Genomic DNA, 17,701 nt, shown 5'->3' on the forward strand with positions numbered 1-17,701 from the left:
TCTTTCATCTTGTTGGTCATTTGAAGTGCAAAGCAATTTATAATGGATTCATAAAAATTTTATTTAACTTTTCAAGCACCATTAGAACCATTACTACCCATATTATTTTCAAAAAATGAGGGAAAAGCAAACTTCCAGATTCTTTTTATGAGACAAATTTAGTCTTGGAATCTAAACTGGAAAAGAATAAAGAACTTATAGAGAACCAAAAACAAACAGTTCAAAGATTTAAAATAGAACCTTTTCAAACAGACTATAGCAGTTTACACAAGAAATAATTCATGGCCATCAAGCTGGATTTATACTAGGAATGGATATATAATTCAAGATTAGGAAAATAATCAACATAATGAATCCCATTAAAGACAAAAACATCTCAAAACACATTATCTCAATGGAAGAAAAAGGCATTGAAAAGGTACAATGATTATGTGAAAAAATGTCATAGAGAAAAGAAAAAAAAAAAAAAAAAAAGAAAGCTCTTAACATTAACATTAAATACTGTATATCTAAAACTAAAATCAAACATATTTCATGGGAATACACTGGAAGCTTTACAAGAGTAAAGCAAGGATGCACACTATCCCCACTATTATGTTATAGAAGTCATAGGAATCATAACAGGAAGAGAAGAGAAAGATATTGAAGACATAAAGATATTTGTTGATATGATTTATTGAAAAAATTGTAGAGGGCCAGAACTCTGGTGAAGTATACTTGAAACAAAGATACTTACAACAAGGTGTTAACTCAGTGGAATTGATGAGATGATGATTCTTTAGTATACATATACTTAGTACTTAGCATGGTGATGTAATAGTTCTCTAATTCACACATAATCAGTATGATGTAATGATGTAATTAATAGTATTAAGGGCCGAGGAGTACTGGAAATGTGACATTCTATCTTTGACCATCCTCCTGGTGGCTCTCCTGCCTCCTGCACTCCTCCACTAAGATCAAAAATCAGTCAGACAGACTGTGAAGGAGAGACTGAGTGAAGAAGAGTGTTAGAGTCAGTGTGCCCTAGCTCAATCTCAGACTCGAGACTCAAGAATAAAAACTTTAGACTCTATTCCTGACTATCCTGGTGGTGACTATCTTGCTGAGACCAAGGCCTATCCCAAGGACCTCCAGAAAGCTAGTCTGAACATTACAGAAAACCATCTGAAGAACAATAGTTTTAGTAAAACTATTTTCTTGCAAGAAAATAAATCCACAAAATTAAACAGTATTCTGATATATTATCAAAATTCAAAAAATAATGGAAATGAGAGTACTCTTCAAAATAATTACAAAATACATAAAACACATGAGGACCAATCTACCAAAGCCCATAGTGTATTTAAATAGATTAAATTATAAAATACTCATTAAATAAAGGAAGAATAACTGTAGTACACAATTTTCATGGTTAAGTCTTAGCAATATAATAAAAATGGTGGTACTATGAAAGTTAATTCCCAATTTTAATCCTATAACAATCTTTCTATAAACAAATTTCAGAACTTGATAAAGTATTAACAAAATTCATTTGATAAATAAAAGATCAAGAAGAGCAACGAAAATAATTTTTAAAAGGATTAAAAAGGTAATTACACTCTTATGCTCCAAACTGTATCATAAAACTGTCATCAAAACTATTTGGTAATGGTTAAAAATAGAGAAATATATTAATGCTATAGATTACATGAAGAATCTGAAACAATGAAGTGAATAACTTTATATTCAATGTGCTAGAAAACAGAGACTACTCAGAACAAATTCCTTGATTAAAAAAATTACTGAGAAAACAGAAAAAAATATTCTGACAAATTACATTTAGAATAGTGGAACTCTTTGATGATCTAAGCAGTTCACCACCACTACCCCTCAAAAAATTAAGTTCAGCAGTGAATGTCCAATTATATTACAAATATATTTTCCTCGTGACAACAAACATGTTGCATGCTTGAAGTATTACAAATTTATTTCTAAGGCAATTAGAAATCATCTAATTATGCATACAATAATTTTTAGTGTTCATGAATTATATCAGCCTTTGTTTCTGACTAAACAAAATGTGTTCTTGCAGTTTCTCAACCTGTCGTCAAATTGTTTCCAAACCACTACCAAATTTTGACATGTAAGCAAAAACTGATTAATAGTCAAACACATTCTGATATTCTTATTTGTCTTTTGCACTGAATCATAATAACTCCTTTGTTTTCTTGATACCTTATGTCCTATATTAAATTTTCATCATTAGTGTATGATTTTATAATTTTTTATCTAGAGCTTTCACAAATATAAATTGAATGTCACATTTTATAATGTATAAAATTTAATTTGGAGCTCTGGAGAAGATATTTTTGTAGTTATTGTAAGTATTAAATGAATCTAAAAGAATATTTTAAGGTGTATGTTAAATTGCCCTGGGGAAGATTATAGCCCATTGTTTTTTGTGACCTTAGGACTTACTACCTTAAATCAATATTTTATGCCATATTACACAAAAAATTCAAAACATATATGTGGCATTAATGTTACTATTATTCTATTAAAAGCATTAAAAAATCAGATCATATCTTTAATATATATGTGTAAAAAATAAATTCTTTATAAAAGGATTGAGACAATTGCCAATTTTTAAAAATCTCCTTTGGTTACATAATACTGAAAAGCTTCTATACAAATACAATTAATGCTTCTAGGATAAGAAAGCAAGTAAATAAATGGAAAAAACTTCATATCAGATTTCACAGAAAAGAGTTTGATATACGAAATATGTTAGACAATAATATAGAGACAGTGATAAAATCAAGAACCATTCCTCATAAATAGTCCTGAATAGAAAAGAATATAAACAGTTCTCAAAAGAAGATTGAAAACAACTAGCAGTTGTATGAAAATGCTACAAATAAATTATATTATAAGAAAAGCAAATTAAAACAACTTGAAGTTTCACCTCACATGCCAAAAATTCACAAAGATGACAAAAGATGGAATTGATCCATATTGGAAGAACTGTGGAAAGATGGACACAATAGAGAATTACTGATGTACTTGAGGGAGATTAAACAAGAGTTGTGTAAATAGGACTAAGCATAAACCACACAAAGTTGAGCACTATGCCCATTATGCCACTGAGACACATCTGTTGAGTTCTATTCTTCTGCCCTGTTTCCCTTCTCCACTACTCTCTTAGAAATAAGCTTTCTCTCTGTGCCCCTCTCCATGTTATTTCTTTTAGGTCTGTTTTGTTCTCAATTTCACTGTTTTTTTTTGTTTTTTTTTGTTTTGTTTTGTTTTGTTTTGTTTTTGTTTTTAACACAAGTTTCTTGGTACACATTCTTTAATATCAGTACTGTGTAAATCAGAGACCAAAATGTCAAACAGAGAAAGAAAAATATACTAACATATGACTAGCAACATTCTTTGAAGCAATTAAAAAATTGGATACATATTAGGGAAGAGTTTTATTTCATACTATGGCATAAAAATTTGTTTGAATATTACTACTTTGAATCAAGAAATCATGAATTTAATAAATCCACAAACCTGTAAATTTTTATTAGCTGATGCCAAGTGAAATAAGTAGAATTGAGATATTACTACACATACTAAGTGCAAAAAGATATAGAAAATCAAACTGAGTAACTGAAAAACCAATGAAATATCAGGAGAACAGCTAATAAAGCATTATTCAATAATCATAGTAGAAAAGGACTACTAAAATAGCATTTTGTATCTATGCTAAGTTTTTGTCATGGTATTTTTATATTTTTATCTGTTTTTCATTGTTATAAGGCAGTATTAAATTTGTTATACAGAGTAAAGGAATTACTCCCCTTTTGTCTCTTTTCCCTAGAAATGACTAATACAGAAACAAAGGGCATCAATAAAATTTTCTTTTTTAAAAAAGTGGAACGCATTCCTTTAGTAATAAGTTATTCCTCTCTAGAGGTCTTAGGGTAATAATTAAATTACCCCTTCAATTGAATTTTAAAAATGATTAAGTGCTTGCTATATGTAAAATAATGCCCTGAACAGTGGGAATCAAAAGAAAATATAGGTCTACCTTAAAGGAGAGGAGAAGGCAAACCAATCAGCTCCTACATACCTGTTGCAACAAAATCTTGAAATATATATAAGACATTGAATAATAATCTACCTTCTTTTGAGTACGAACCCAATTCTTCCCTGTCACCATAGCAGCTATCTATGATGAGGTTTTTTCTTGGATTATTCATTGCTGCTATTATAACATCATTATTACTTCTATATTCAAGTTCCAGTCCTGAGATGTGGGGGATGATGAGTCAGGTTTCACATTTTCCAGGCTTTGTCTGAGAGCCCAAACTTGATCTTGGACACTCTTCTCCACCCCTAAGCTATGGTTTCAGTCACTGCCAACTAGCTCCTTGAAGTTCCTTCCAAAGCTATAAACTTAAGCTTTCCTTTCTACCCTGAAATGAAAAACACAACCAGTGACTCGTTTCCCTTGCAAGTGCCTACAGCTATCAGAGCTCCCATCTTTCTGCTGCCATACTCACCTTGTGTATTTTTGCTTCTACTCACCCATAGCCATAGCCCAATCACAGACTAGCTTTGGTTAATGCACCTATGCCTAGCATTCAGTAACTGGGATAGATTTCTTTAATCTTCCCTGATCAGCTATCCATGAGATAAATGTTCTTTAAACAGACTACCACCTGCCCCCTGGGCTTTGTCTATTGACTCAGCAGTTTGTATGGAAATCTTTTTCCCTTCATCAAGCCAAAACGCAGTCCCTGGATGCTGGGTCTTAGGGTCCTTCCCTGTTTTGGGAAGAAAAATGCTTTACCCTAATTTTTTAATTCTGCTGCTCAAAATTCCCTTTAAAATAATATTTTTATCATGTTTGTGGGAGAATTTTGGAGAACATAGCATTTCCCATTTTACTCCATCATCTTCCCAGAATCTTCTAATTAAAATATTTTAAAAATTAAAGTTCTGGGGGAAAAAATTAGAAAAACAGTAAGTAGCTCAGAAAAGCTCCCAATCTAAGTAAGAACTTTGATCTGAAGAGAAAAGATTTCTTCTGGCTCTCTTTTGAGTCCATTACCTAAGAGACTTAGAAATGGGCAGAGATTTTTGTCTTGTAGGTATTAGTGTAGAAAGGAGAAAGAAAGGGTAGAAATGACTTTCTAATAATCAGAAGGAATGAAACAAAGTGACTATCCATACTTCCAAATTTATGAAATGAGATGGAGGGATGGGAGTCAGCATCAAAGGACATCATTCTTATTTTAAAATGAAGGAGTGTTGGATACACAAACATGAATGCACTCATATGCACACACAATTTGGTACAGAAACAAGATAAACAAGAAGAGTTGGGGGAAGAGAATTTAAAATTCCAGGTCATGGTCATAAGTAACAGACTTCCTGACCCTGAAGGGAGGATTAAAGGGGGTAGGGGTAGGGTACTCAAATTAAGTGGGTATCTTAGATTGCCTTTTATACAACTGCAGAAAGATTGAACAAGTTGTGTTTTTTTTTGCCTTGTAAGAAATGACAAAAGATAACTTCAGAGAATGCTGGATAACATGATCTGATGCAGAATTATAAGAAAAACAACTTTAAAAGGCTTAAGAACCTGGATCAATGCAATGATCACCAGAGGAACTAAGATGAAGCATCTTAAGCATTCCAGATAGTGAGATAATGGACAGGAAAACGGAAAAAATTATTTCTGAACACAGCCAGTGCATGGATTCATTTTGCTTGAATTTAAAATAGTGTTTTTTAAAAATAGTCTTGAAGAAGGAATACAAAGCAGAACAAGGACCGCAGATGTGGCGCTAATGATAGAGGATAGACATATGATGGAGACTGACTTCGGAGGATACAGAAGATCAGTCACTTGTGGGAAATGGTGCACAGGGAGTGTTGGTCAGGCATCAGTTGGGTAGTCTGCTACACAACCAGTAGTCTTCTGAGAAGACTGAATGCTTCAGTTGCTTAGGGTAGCAGACTTTGACTAAGATCTTGACATTTGACGGATTACTTCAGAGCTTCGATTTAGAGACCCCTTGAAGTCGTCCTGTGCATCCCCTCATTTAACAGTTGTAGAAACTGAGATACAAGTAATGTCCAAGGTCATACGAGTAGAAAGCGACAGAAGCAGGTATGCAATGCAGGCTCTTTGATTCTAAATCTAGTTTTCTTCGCCACCCTACATTCTGTAGGCCTCAGTTTCCTCGGTTGCAAAAACAAAAACAACCAAATAAAATGCAAACAAATAAACAAAAAAAATATTGGACTTTAACAGAGGTATCAGGCGGTGGTCTCTGACGGCATGCAGCCACAACACTCCCGAATGCAGCCCAACCACGTTAAAATGCAATTGGGGAACATTAACGAAATAAATAAAACATTTTTATGTATGGATTGGTGGACTCCATTTCTATTATTAGTTTGATAGCCATGGGCTAGAAGATGGTCTCCAAGGTCTCTTCTAGTAAAAAAAAAAAAAAAAAACTCCCTAAAAGCACAGTCTGTTTTCTTTCTTCGTTTGTGTGTTTCCCAGCAGTGGGCTGGCTTTTTAAGGTTGAATTTAATTGCAGTTCTCGTATTTTCTTTTTATTTCCGCAATCCCACCAATCACAAGATCCAGGATGGCAGCAAACAGGAAGTTAGTTCCTCCTGAACATCCTTTTTGGCCCGGTAGGACACTGGGAACAGGAAATTCCTCTCGAGCAGCCTCTTGGGTAATGCAGTTTCCTCTAGTTTAAAGCGAAAATGGCTGTCAATAGGAAGTTCCTCTCGAAGAGCTTTCTGGGTAATGTAGTTTCGTCGCATTAATGAACAAGATGGCGACCTCACGAAATTTCTCCTTAAGAGAACTTCAAGTATTACATTTACCTAAGGATGGGAGAAGGAGCTCTTTTCGTCGCGAGAGACGTCGGGAAACCAGATGTGGGGCTGGAGAACAAAAGCTGTAAAAGACGCTGTGAATGAATAAGTCTTTGAGGCGAGTATACACAGGGCCACAAATTAGGTCAGAGGTACCGAGGTTGAAGGCCAACGGCGCTTCCAACTCCCGGTGTAACGTTGGGAAGGCTCTTTGCTTCGGTGGCCTCCGTTTTCTCTTAGTAGAGAGATGCAGGCCAGAGGACGGGGGAGGGAGGGGTAAGAAGGGGCGGCATCTAAATGATTTCTTATGCTCTCCGCCCTCTAAACAGGAAGTCACTATAAGTCTGTTGCCTAGCACGCCAGTGGCGGAAGTGGGCGGTGCCGTGATCACGTGGGTCCCTAGACCCACAACCGGAAGAGGGTGTGACCCACAGGCTGCCTGTTATGGAACTTAGCTTGTCTCACTTTCTATTTCTCTCAAAGCTATATGTATGTGTAAATATAGATATAGATTTTTGTTTTCTTTTTCTCCTGGAGAAACCTTCCAAGTCTTTCTAAAAAACTTGGAAACAGAAACTAAAAAGGACGGAGCACGTTGCAGCGTAGTGATTCAGACACTTCCTGCCTGACCTTCATTTGACCTCCCAGGGTCTCAGTTCTCTCCGCCGTGAAATGGAAGACTTGCCAAAGAGCGCTTCTGAGAACCTGGCAGACTTCAAAATGAGCGCCTGCGGACTTGTCTCCAAGACCCTTTGGTCTTGGAATTTCATTGTTTCTGGATTTCATTATCCAATGTAGAAAAAGATAATTTGGAGATTTTTCTTCTTTTAGAACCTTTAGTTATTCGTCCCCAGAATGCTGATGTACTAACGCACTGAGTGGATAGAGAACCAGACTTGAAGTCAGTAATACTTATTTTTCTGAATTCCAATCTGGTCTCAGATACTAGTCATGTGACCCCGGGCAAGTCATTTAACCCTCTTTGCCTCAGTTTCCTCATCTGTAGAATGAGCGGGAGAAGGAAATGACAAACCACTGCGGTATCTTTGCCAAGAAAAACTCAAATGGGGTCACAAAAGAGCAGACATAACTGGAATGACTGGATGGAGACAAACACGCTACTTTACTCTCCTCGTGTAGTTCTGGTTCATAAATTCAGTAGTCTCACAGACAGAATGCCCTAGACTACTGGGTATGACCTTCCAGAAAAAAAAAAGACTTCATTTTTTGACTTTTTAGTTGTGAGGCCTCTTTTTTTCTTTCATATTAATAGCTCTGTGTTCTTGAATCAATCATTTAACCTTTCCAAGCCTCGGTGTTGTTAGTTACAAATTAGAAATAATAATTCCGGCCTTCCATACCTCACAGGACTGTTAAAAGATGCAAATAAGCTAAGAGAAGTGAATCATTGAGAGAAACATACTGGTGGCAGGCATGTGAGCTATTAGGTTCCCTACTTCTTAGGTACCCATCCTCTACTTATGTAGTTAAATTTTTCTAATTCAGTTGTTCTACTTTATATGTAGCCTTTTTAGAAAGAGAGAGGACATTCAGAAAGATGAATTGGGCAAGTAGTCAGGATTTTGGTTGATTGCTGTCTTGACCTATGTCTCTTTATGCTAAAAAAAAAAAAAAAAAGTCTCATTTTTCTTACTACTGATAAAAACTCACAAAATGACATAATTTCAGAGTTGGAAAGGGCCGCAGCAGACATCTAGACCAAAGCATATCCAAAAAGAAAGTCCATACATGAATTGATGCTAAGTGAAGTGAGTAAAATTAGGAGAGCATTTCCAGCAAGAGTATACGATGATCATTTCTGCTGATCTTTTCATCAGCAAGGTGATTCAGGCCATTTCCAATGGTCTTGTGATGAAGAGGTCTTGTGATGGAGAGAGCCATCTACCCAGAGAGAGAACTGTGGGGACTGAGTGTGGATCACATATTGTATTTTCGCTTTTTGTTGTTGTTTGCTTGCATTTTATTTTCTTTCTCACTTTTTTCTTTTTTGATCTGATTTTTCTTGTGCAGCACGAAAATTGTGGAAATATATATAGAAGAATTGCACATGTTTAACATATATTGGATTATTTGCTATCTGGAGGAAGGGTAAGAAGAAGGGAGGGAAAAAATTTGGAACATGAGATTTTGCAAGCATGAACGTTGAAAATTATCTTTGCATATGTTTTGAAAATAAAAAGCTTTCATAAAAGAAAAAAGAAAAAAAAGGAAAGTCCACTATAGCACACCTGACAAAAGGTTTTCCATCCTCTGCTAAAGACCTTTAAAAAAATTTTTAACTCACTACTTCCTAAGGTATCCATTCCTTTTTGGGGAAGGTCTGATTCTTAGGAATTTTTTCCTCATATAAAAGGTATATTTTGCTCTTTTGAAACTTCTAATAGTTGTTTTTGTTTCTTCCTTATGGGAACCAGACACCGAAAGTCACTTCTTTCATATGAAAGACAAATAGCATGTAAAAATTGTTCATCTTTTCTAGATTAAACTTCCTATTTCCTTTTACTAATTTTCATATAAGAACTTAAGGCCCTTCACTACCCTGGCTGCTGTCCTCGACAGCTTCTTAATGTTCTTCTAAAAATGTGGTAACCAGAACAGAATACAATACTCTAGATATTACTTTTGTTTCTTAACAGCCTATACTCTGGACTTCTCTACAATGCAGGAAAAGCCTCTTTTTCCAGGAAGATCACGCTAGTCTGATAAATCATACCTTGGAAGTATCCTGACCCTTGTGACTGCTGTCTCTGATTGGATGACTCCTGCTGGAACCTCCATCTAAGATGCAGCCAGCTATGTCTTCATTTCTTACCAGAGTTCACTCTAGACTTCTTTACCGTAGCCAAACATTGGATATTTTTACCTACTCTGCTTCTTACCCCACTTTACTTTTATGTAGTATCTTCTCCCATTAGAATGTAATTTCTGTGAGGGCAAGAACTGTCCCTCTTTTTGCTTATTTTTTTGTTCCTGGTACTTAGCACATACCTGAAATATAGGCATTGCTTTGTAAATGCTTATTGAACCACTATCTTGTTAAGTCAGAATACAGGAAAAAACTATGACATCTTTATTCTTAGAAGCTTAGCCTCCCTTAATACAACCCAAGACTGCATTAACTCTTTGGGTTGCCACATTATACTGCTGACTCATACTAAGCTTTCAGGTCATCATAGCCTGCCTCTCCTATTGCGTTCAGTTGGATTCTGTACCTGACATTGGACCCATAGCCAGATAGAGGCAGTTGGAAAAGGGTTCTTATCATATTTTTACATTCACAAATTTCTCCTAATATTAAATGTGTTCACATTTGGAGACAAAGGACCTTGATTCAGGTCCTGCATCGGTTACTTCCTATCTGTTGGCAACTGTTTGCTTCCATGCTTAGCTTTTATAATGCTTCTTCCTTTAATCCCAGTTCTCTTCTTCTACCCAACTTCCTAAATTCTTTTTTCCTAAAGGAATTTTACAGATGAAAAAACTAAGATTGAGAGTAGTCAAATGGCCTTCCCAGTAAGATACTAGTAAATATCTCAAGAAAGATTTCAAACCTTCCATATATAGAAGGGCTGAAGTGGATGAGGAATGGAAAATAGAGTGTTGTATGATGTAAAGGAAGTGATTTTTGCTTAGGCAAATGACAGTTCAGTTTTTACTAAAATTAGTAAAAGAGGATTACTCATAGACAAAAAAATGGCATCATGAAAAAAAGTCATTTTAAACTGCACTGATAGCTACAAAATATGAAAAAAATATACAGAAAAACAGCTGTCATTTAATGTAGTTTTTTGCAGGATCAGTTGGAAATATGGATAAGAATCATATGGGATGAGATGAAGAAAGGGATGGGTTGCAATCTGTACCAACAGAAAATATTCATATTGATAAGATCAATAAAGTATGTCAAATATAAATTTTCCATTCATATCTATATCTGGTAGTGGTGGTTTTGTGTTTCTACCATTATGTGCCATTAAAGGTGTTTGGTTGGAAAGAACTAGTTATTGCTTTTTTTTTTTCTGAGGTTGGGGTTAAGTGACTTGCCCAGGGTCACACAGCTAGGAAGTGTTAAGTGTCTGAGACCACATTTGAACTCGGGTCCTCCTGAATTCAAGGCTGGTGCTCTATTCACTGCACCACCTAGCTGCCCCTAGTTATTGCTTCTTGACTGACTCTTATGTTCATATGGGTGTTATTTGTTGTCGCAGCCCTTCCTTTAAGAACATGATATTCTCTTTAGTCAATTCCCTTAATTCTTTAGAGGATGGGCTTCCTTTTAAATCTATATTGAATCAGTAGGAGTAGGAGCTGCCCACTGCCAAACTGGCACTGGCCAGTTAGACAAGCTCCCCTTCCCTTCCCTTCCCTTTTCCCTTTTCTCTTCCTTTGTTTTCTTTCCCTTTCCTTTGACCACATAGGGTATCATATCTTTACCTGTTGGTACTCTGCCCAAAGGAAAGTAAATTTTGTTTGCTAAGACTTCAAAAAATATTTTGAGGTTTCTAGGATCATGCCTTAAACTCTGGGTCTCATTGATTGACCAATAACAAGCCCTAGGTGAATAACTTCTTAGTTATGGTCTGGACCTTGACTGGCTTAGAGTGAATATAAATAGCAGCTGGTTTTGTTTTGACCAGAATATCTGAAGATCTTCTCCTCCCAGATTATTGTTGTTGGTGGTGGTGGTGTTTTTTGTTTTTTATTTTTTTACTAGATAAAAAAGGCTATTCTTTGCCTCATTACTTATTTAGACTTAATCACTGATTGGCCATTGCCTCAGTCAAACCAAAACCTGTTAAAGACCTTAACTTAAAAAGTCCAAGGTCTACTACATTCAAAGCCATCTCCAGTCATCCTGATCTGTATTTTGCCACTGGACTCAGAGGAGTTTCTCCAGAGGAGAAAGTGAGACTGATGACTTTGCACAGCCTCCCACACTTAAATCCAATATATTTCCTGTCATGGCATTAGCTTCCTGATGTCATGGTTCTCTTCTAGAACAAAGGACAAAACAATATATTGAATGGAACAGCTGGTAGTACCCAGCAAATAGACAAAGGATCCATCTCTATTTTTTCCCAGCAACTATTTGCCATGATGTCAAGTTCCCTAATCCTCTTTCCTGTACACTTACCATTCATCTTCCTGTCTCTTAGAAGGTATATAAGGGCATAAATAAACTGTACTGAAAATCTAGAGAAATCAGATTCATTTAAAGCAAATGGCAAAATATAAACTCTTAGAAACAAGTAAATTGTTATAAGAGTTAGAAAAGTAAAAGAGTTATCTGCCAAGAGAAAATTAGAAACTATGTGAGCAAACTACAAAACACTTTCCACACAAAGTCAGATCTAACCAATTGGAAAAATATTAAATGCTCTTGGATAGGGTGAGCAAATATAATAAAGATAAAAATACTACCTAAACTAATCTATTTATTTAGCACTATACCAATCAGGTTCCCAAAAAACTATTTTAATGACCTAGAAAAATAACAACAAAGTTCATATGGAAAAACAAAAGCTAAAGAATTTCAAGGGAATTAATGAAAAAAAAATCAAATGAAGGTAGCCTAGCTGTACCAGATCTAAAATTATATTATAAAGCAGTGGTTACCAAAACCATTTGGTGTTAGCTAAGAAATAGACTAGTTGATCAGTGGACTAGGTTAGGTTCAAAGGACAAAACAGTCAATAACTTTAATAATCTAGTGTTTGACAAACTCAAAGCTTTTGGGATAAGAACTCACTGTTTGACAAAAATTGCTGGGAAAATTGGAAATTAGTATGGCAGAAATTAGGCATTGACCCACACTTAACACCGTACACCAAGATAAGGTCAAAATGGGTTCATGACCTAGGCATAAAGAATGAGATTATAAATAAATTAGAAGAACAAAGGATAGTTTACCTCTCAGACCTGTGGAAGAAAAAGGAATTTGTGACCAAAGAAGAACTAGAGGTCATTATTGATCACAAAGTAGAAAACTTTGATTATATCAAATTGAAAAGTTTTTATACAAACAAAACTAATGTAGACAAGATTAGAAGGGAAGCAATAAACTGGGGAAATATTTTTACAGTCAAAGATTCTGATAAAGGCCTCATTTCCAAAATATATAATTGACTCTAATTTATAAGAAATCAAGCTATTCTCCAATTGATAAATGGTCAAAGGATATGAACAGACAATTCTCAGACAAAGAAACTGAAACTATTTCTAGCCATATGAAAAGATGCTCCAAGTCATTATTATTCAGAGAAATGCAAATTAAGACAACTCTGAGATACCACTACACACCTGTCAGATTGGCTAGATTTACAAGAAAAGATAATGCTGAATGTTGGAGGGGATGTGGAAAACTGGGACACTGATACATTGTTGGTGGAATTGTGAATACATCCAGCCATTCTGGAGAGCGATTTGGAACTATGCTCAAAAAGTTATCAAACTGTGCATACCCTTTGATCCAGAAGCGTTATTACTGGGCTTATATACCAAGGAGATTTTGGGGAAGGGAAAGAGACCTGTATGTGCAAGAATGTTTGTGGCAGCCCTCTTTGTGGTGGCCAGAGGTTGGAAACTGGGTAGATGCCCATCAACTGGAGAATGGCTGAGTGAATTGTGGTGGATGAGTGTTGTGGAATGTTGTTGTTCTGTAGGAAATGACCAGCAGGATGCTTTTGGAGGGTCCTGGAGAGACTTGCAGGGGCTGGTGCTGAGTGAGGTGAGTGGGACCAAGAAATCGATGTATGCTTCAATAACAATACTGTATGATGATCAATTCTCATGGACAAGGCTTTCTTCAATAATGAGATGAACCAAATCAGTTCCAATAGAGCAGTAATGAATTAAACCAGCTAAACCCAGCGAAAGATGGGAGATGACTATGAACCACTACATAGAATTCCCAATCCCTTTATTTTTGTCCACGTGCATTTTGGATTTCCTTCACAGGCTAACTGTACACTATTTCAAAGTCTGATTCTTTTTTGTATAGCAAAATAACTGTATGGACATGTATACATATATTGTATTTAACTTATATTTTAACATATTTAACATGTATTGGTCAACCTGCCATCTGGGGGAGAGAGTGGGGGAAGCAGGGGAAAAGTTGGTACAAAAGGTTTTGCAATTATCAATGCTGAAAAATTACCCATGCGTATACCTTGTAAATTGTATAGTATTGTTGCCATGTACGGTGATCTCCTGGTTCTGCTCATTTCACTTGGTGTTGTTCATGTGGGTCTTTTCCAGGCCTCTCTGGGGTCGTCCTCCTGATAATTTCTTACAGAATAGTGATGTTCCGTAACATTCATACACCATAACTTGTTCAGCCATTCTCCAACTGATGGGTGTCCACTCAGTTTTCAGTTTCTTGCCACTGCAGGAAGGTCTGCCATAGACATTTTTTGCACGTGTGGGTCCCTTTCTTTCCTTTGAGGTTTCTTTGGGATATGGGCCCAATAGAAACACAAGCATGATTTTTTTTAATGCAATCCAATATCACACTTGCTCTTTTTGGCTGTTATGTCATATTACATTGAAAATACAGTTCAAACTCATTAAGATAATTTAAGGTATTTAAATTTGAAAGTGAGGAATCTGAGGGCAGAAATTTGTCCATGTGACACAGCTCATAAGTTTCCAAGATGGGATTTGCACTCAGTACCTTCTGACTATGAGTCCAATACTCTTTCCATGACATCATATTGTCTATCATGAAATGAACTACCCTGGCTCTCATCTTTGATTATGGAAATGCTATTCATTCTTCCAAGTCCATTGTAAATATTACTTCCTTCATAAAACTCCATAATCTCTCCAATTAAAAAAAAAAAAAGGAAAAGAGTCATCAGTTTTGTCTTCAATAACAGATGGCTACAGGCATTCTACATTTACTCCACATGATGTCCTTATGATTCAACTAACTTCTTTTTCTTTTCCTTTCTTTCTTTTTTTCTTTTTTTTTTTTTTTACATTCACTCTTGACAATGTACTTAAAGTCTTATACTAAAACTCTCAAAAAGCAGATGTTACTTCATACAAACTCACAAACTGGGGTGCTTATTATGTAGGCTTTTATTTCCATTAATTTAGGGGCTAAAAATTCCTCAATTGGCTGTAAAAAATTAAAATATTCATTCCAAAGTCAATTTTCTAATTACCAAATTTAGAAGGCCAGTAAATTACTAATGTACTCAAGAGCCATTTCCCAATTGCTAAATAGTCAAGGGATATGAAAACTAATATAATTAAAAACTAACATAAAAATGATTTCTCTAAATCTCGAATAATAAGACATATTTATATGAAAAAATTTCTAAGCACAATTCAAACCCAAAAAAATTGGCAAAGAAGATAAAAGATGAAAGAGTTAAGTGTTTGCACAAGTGTTAGAAAACAGAAACATGGATATATCAATATACTGACAATCGGCTCTGTAATATCTCCTGTATCAAATATGAAATCATCCATTTGTGTCCATCAATTGGAGAATGGTTGGGTAAATTATGGTATATGAAGGTTATGGAATATTATTGTTCTGTAAGAAATGACCAACAGGAGAAATACAGAGAGGCTTGGAGAGACTTACATCAACTGATGCTGAGTGAAACGAGCAGAACCAGAAGATCATTATACACTTCAACAATGATACTGTACGAGGATGTATGCTGATGGAAGTGGATATCTTCAACATAGAGAAGAGCTAATCCAATTCCAATTGATTAATGATGGACAGAATCAGCTACATCCAGAAAAGGAACACTGGGAAATGAGTGTAAACTGTTATTTTTACCTTCTGAATCCAATTCTTCCTGTGCAACAAGAAATTCGGTTCTACACACATATATTGTATCTAGAATATACTGTAATATATTTAACATGTATAAGACTGCCTACCATCTGGGGGAGGGGGTTGGGGAAGGAAGGGGAAAAATCTGAATAGAAGTAAGTGCAAGGGATAATGTTGTAAAAAAAAATTACCCAATGTACTGTCAAAAAAAAGGTTATAATTATAAAATAACATTAAAATTAAAAATAAATAAATAAATGAATGAAGTGGGGAAAAGAGGTTATTTAGTATGAACATATAGGGGCATTAAGTGTTGGTCCTTTTCTGAGATGCTTTGAGAGCCATTGGTGTATAGTGGGAAATAGTGGGAAGTACTGGATTCAAAGACCTTGCATTACTCCTTAATGCTTGTATGACATTTTAGATCCTTGATTTTAGTATCTTTATCAATAAAATGAGAGTGGAATACATCCTCTAAAAAAAATCATCCATTTGATTTTTAAAGCCTATCAGAAACTGCATCCTTTCTGCCTTTCTAATCTTATATCTCACCTGTCCATGTACTCCATGATATGTATGGTAGCTGACTTGAATTTCATTTTTGTTCTCATTGAAAGTGTTTGATAGCATGACTGAAAACATCATGCTAAAAAGCATGGGGGGAAGCACACTATTTTGTTTCACTCCACTGGTGACTGGGAAAGCTACACTATACTAATGAACTTTTGGGGGCAGCCAGATTTTGATCTAATTTTCCTATAAGCCTTCGTGACTGTCACGAAGGCTTATAGGAAAATTAGGCCATTTGAATTGTCTTAGAAAGACTCTGAGATCACCTGACAGGATAAAGACCAGACACTGAGGTCCTTTTCTTGAACTAAACAGTCAAACATTCCAACTTTCCTGCTGAGAGCACAATTCCATTAGGCTGGCCATATGGTTCAAGTGCCAAATGTACGCTTGCTAAAAAGATTATTTTGTGGAGAACTCAGGACAAGAGCTCACAAAGCGGTCAGAAAAAGTGATACAAGGATTCTCTCAAACTCTTTCTTAAGAATTTTAGCATTAATGGTAATACGGGAGACACTGACACAAAACCACCCAGCATATCATGCCCTCATCAAAAAAGGTGCTGTGTTCTGTGAGCAAAACAGTATTGAAATAGTTCAGAAGCAGCATGAGATGTGCAAAGTTAGAGAACCCACCCCAAATATGGCTATTTGTGTCTGACCTATGGCAGAGCGTTCTGAGCTCCTATTGGTCTGATCAGCCACAGCTGGATGCACTGTTACTTGACTCTAACATAGTTATGTCATTTTGGTCCTCTTCAAGAATGAAGGACCAATTCCATGATATAGTGACATTGGCTCTCTTGTTATTCAATACACAGAGTATTCCATGTCTTGACTCTATGCATTTTCACTTGCTGTCCCCAGTCCATGGAATTCTCTCCCTTTTCTCTATCTCCTGGTTTCCTTGGTTTCAAGTCTTCAGATAAAATCTTACCTTCTATAAAGTAGGTGCCTTTCCCAATCTCCCTTAATTTTACTTTATTCTTTCTATATTTTTGTTTGTATGTAGTTGTTTAGATATTGTCTCCTTCATTAGGTTGTGAGCTTCTTGAAAGAAAGAACTTTTGTCATTATAAACAAATCTTAAATCAGTACCTAGCACATAGAAGGTGCTTAGTAAACACATATTGACTATATTGGTGGAGCTGTGAATTGGTACAGTTATTCTGAATAGCAATTTGAGATTTTGCTTTTTAAAAGTTATTAAGATGTACATATCTTTTCAGCCAAAGATTCCTATTAGGCATATATTTTCAAAAAAAAAAGTCTAAGAAAGAAAAGTTCTTTAAATACATATTTTTGTGGCTCTTCCAATGGGATGTAAAGTTTTTAAAATTAAATGTTTCATTTTTGTATTTGTTCTCTTAGCACTTGTCATAGTTACTGGCACACAGTTTAATGGCACACATCATTTAATAAATGATGTATT

The 17,701-nt window shown here is 35.4% G+C and overlaps 1 long non-coding RNA gene across 1 annotated transcript; it reads left to right on the forward strand.

Annotated features, from left to right (window-relative positions):
* The first annotated feature begins 6,713 nt into the window (after positions 1 to 6,713).
* On the forward strand, positions 6,714 to 10,889 carry LOC141539777 (uncharacterized). The gene is made up of 2 exons (XR_012481387.1): positions 6,714 to 6,997; positions 9,537 to 10,889. It is a non-coding gene; the product is annotated as an uncharacterized LOC141539777 (long non-coding RNA).
* Positions 10,890 to 17,701: the final 6,812 nt, after the last annotated feature.

The sequence above is a fragment of the Sminthopsis crassicaudata genome, chromosome 4, assembly GCF_048593235.1.
Source record: "Sminthopsis crassicaudata isolate SCR6 chromosome 4, ASM4859323v1, whole genome shotgun sequence".
Classification (NCBI taxonomy): Eukaryota; Metazoa; Chordata; class Mammalia; order Dasyuromorphia; family Dasyuridae; genus Sminthopsis; species Sminthopsis crassicaudata.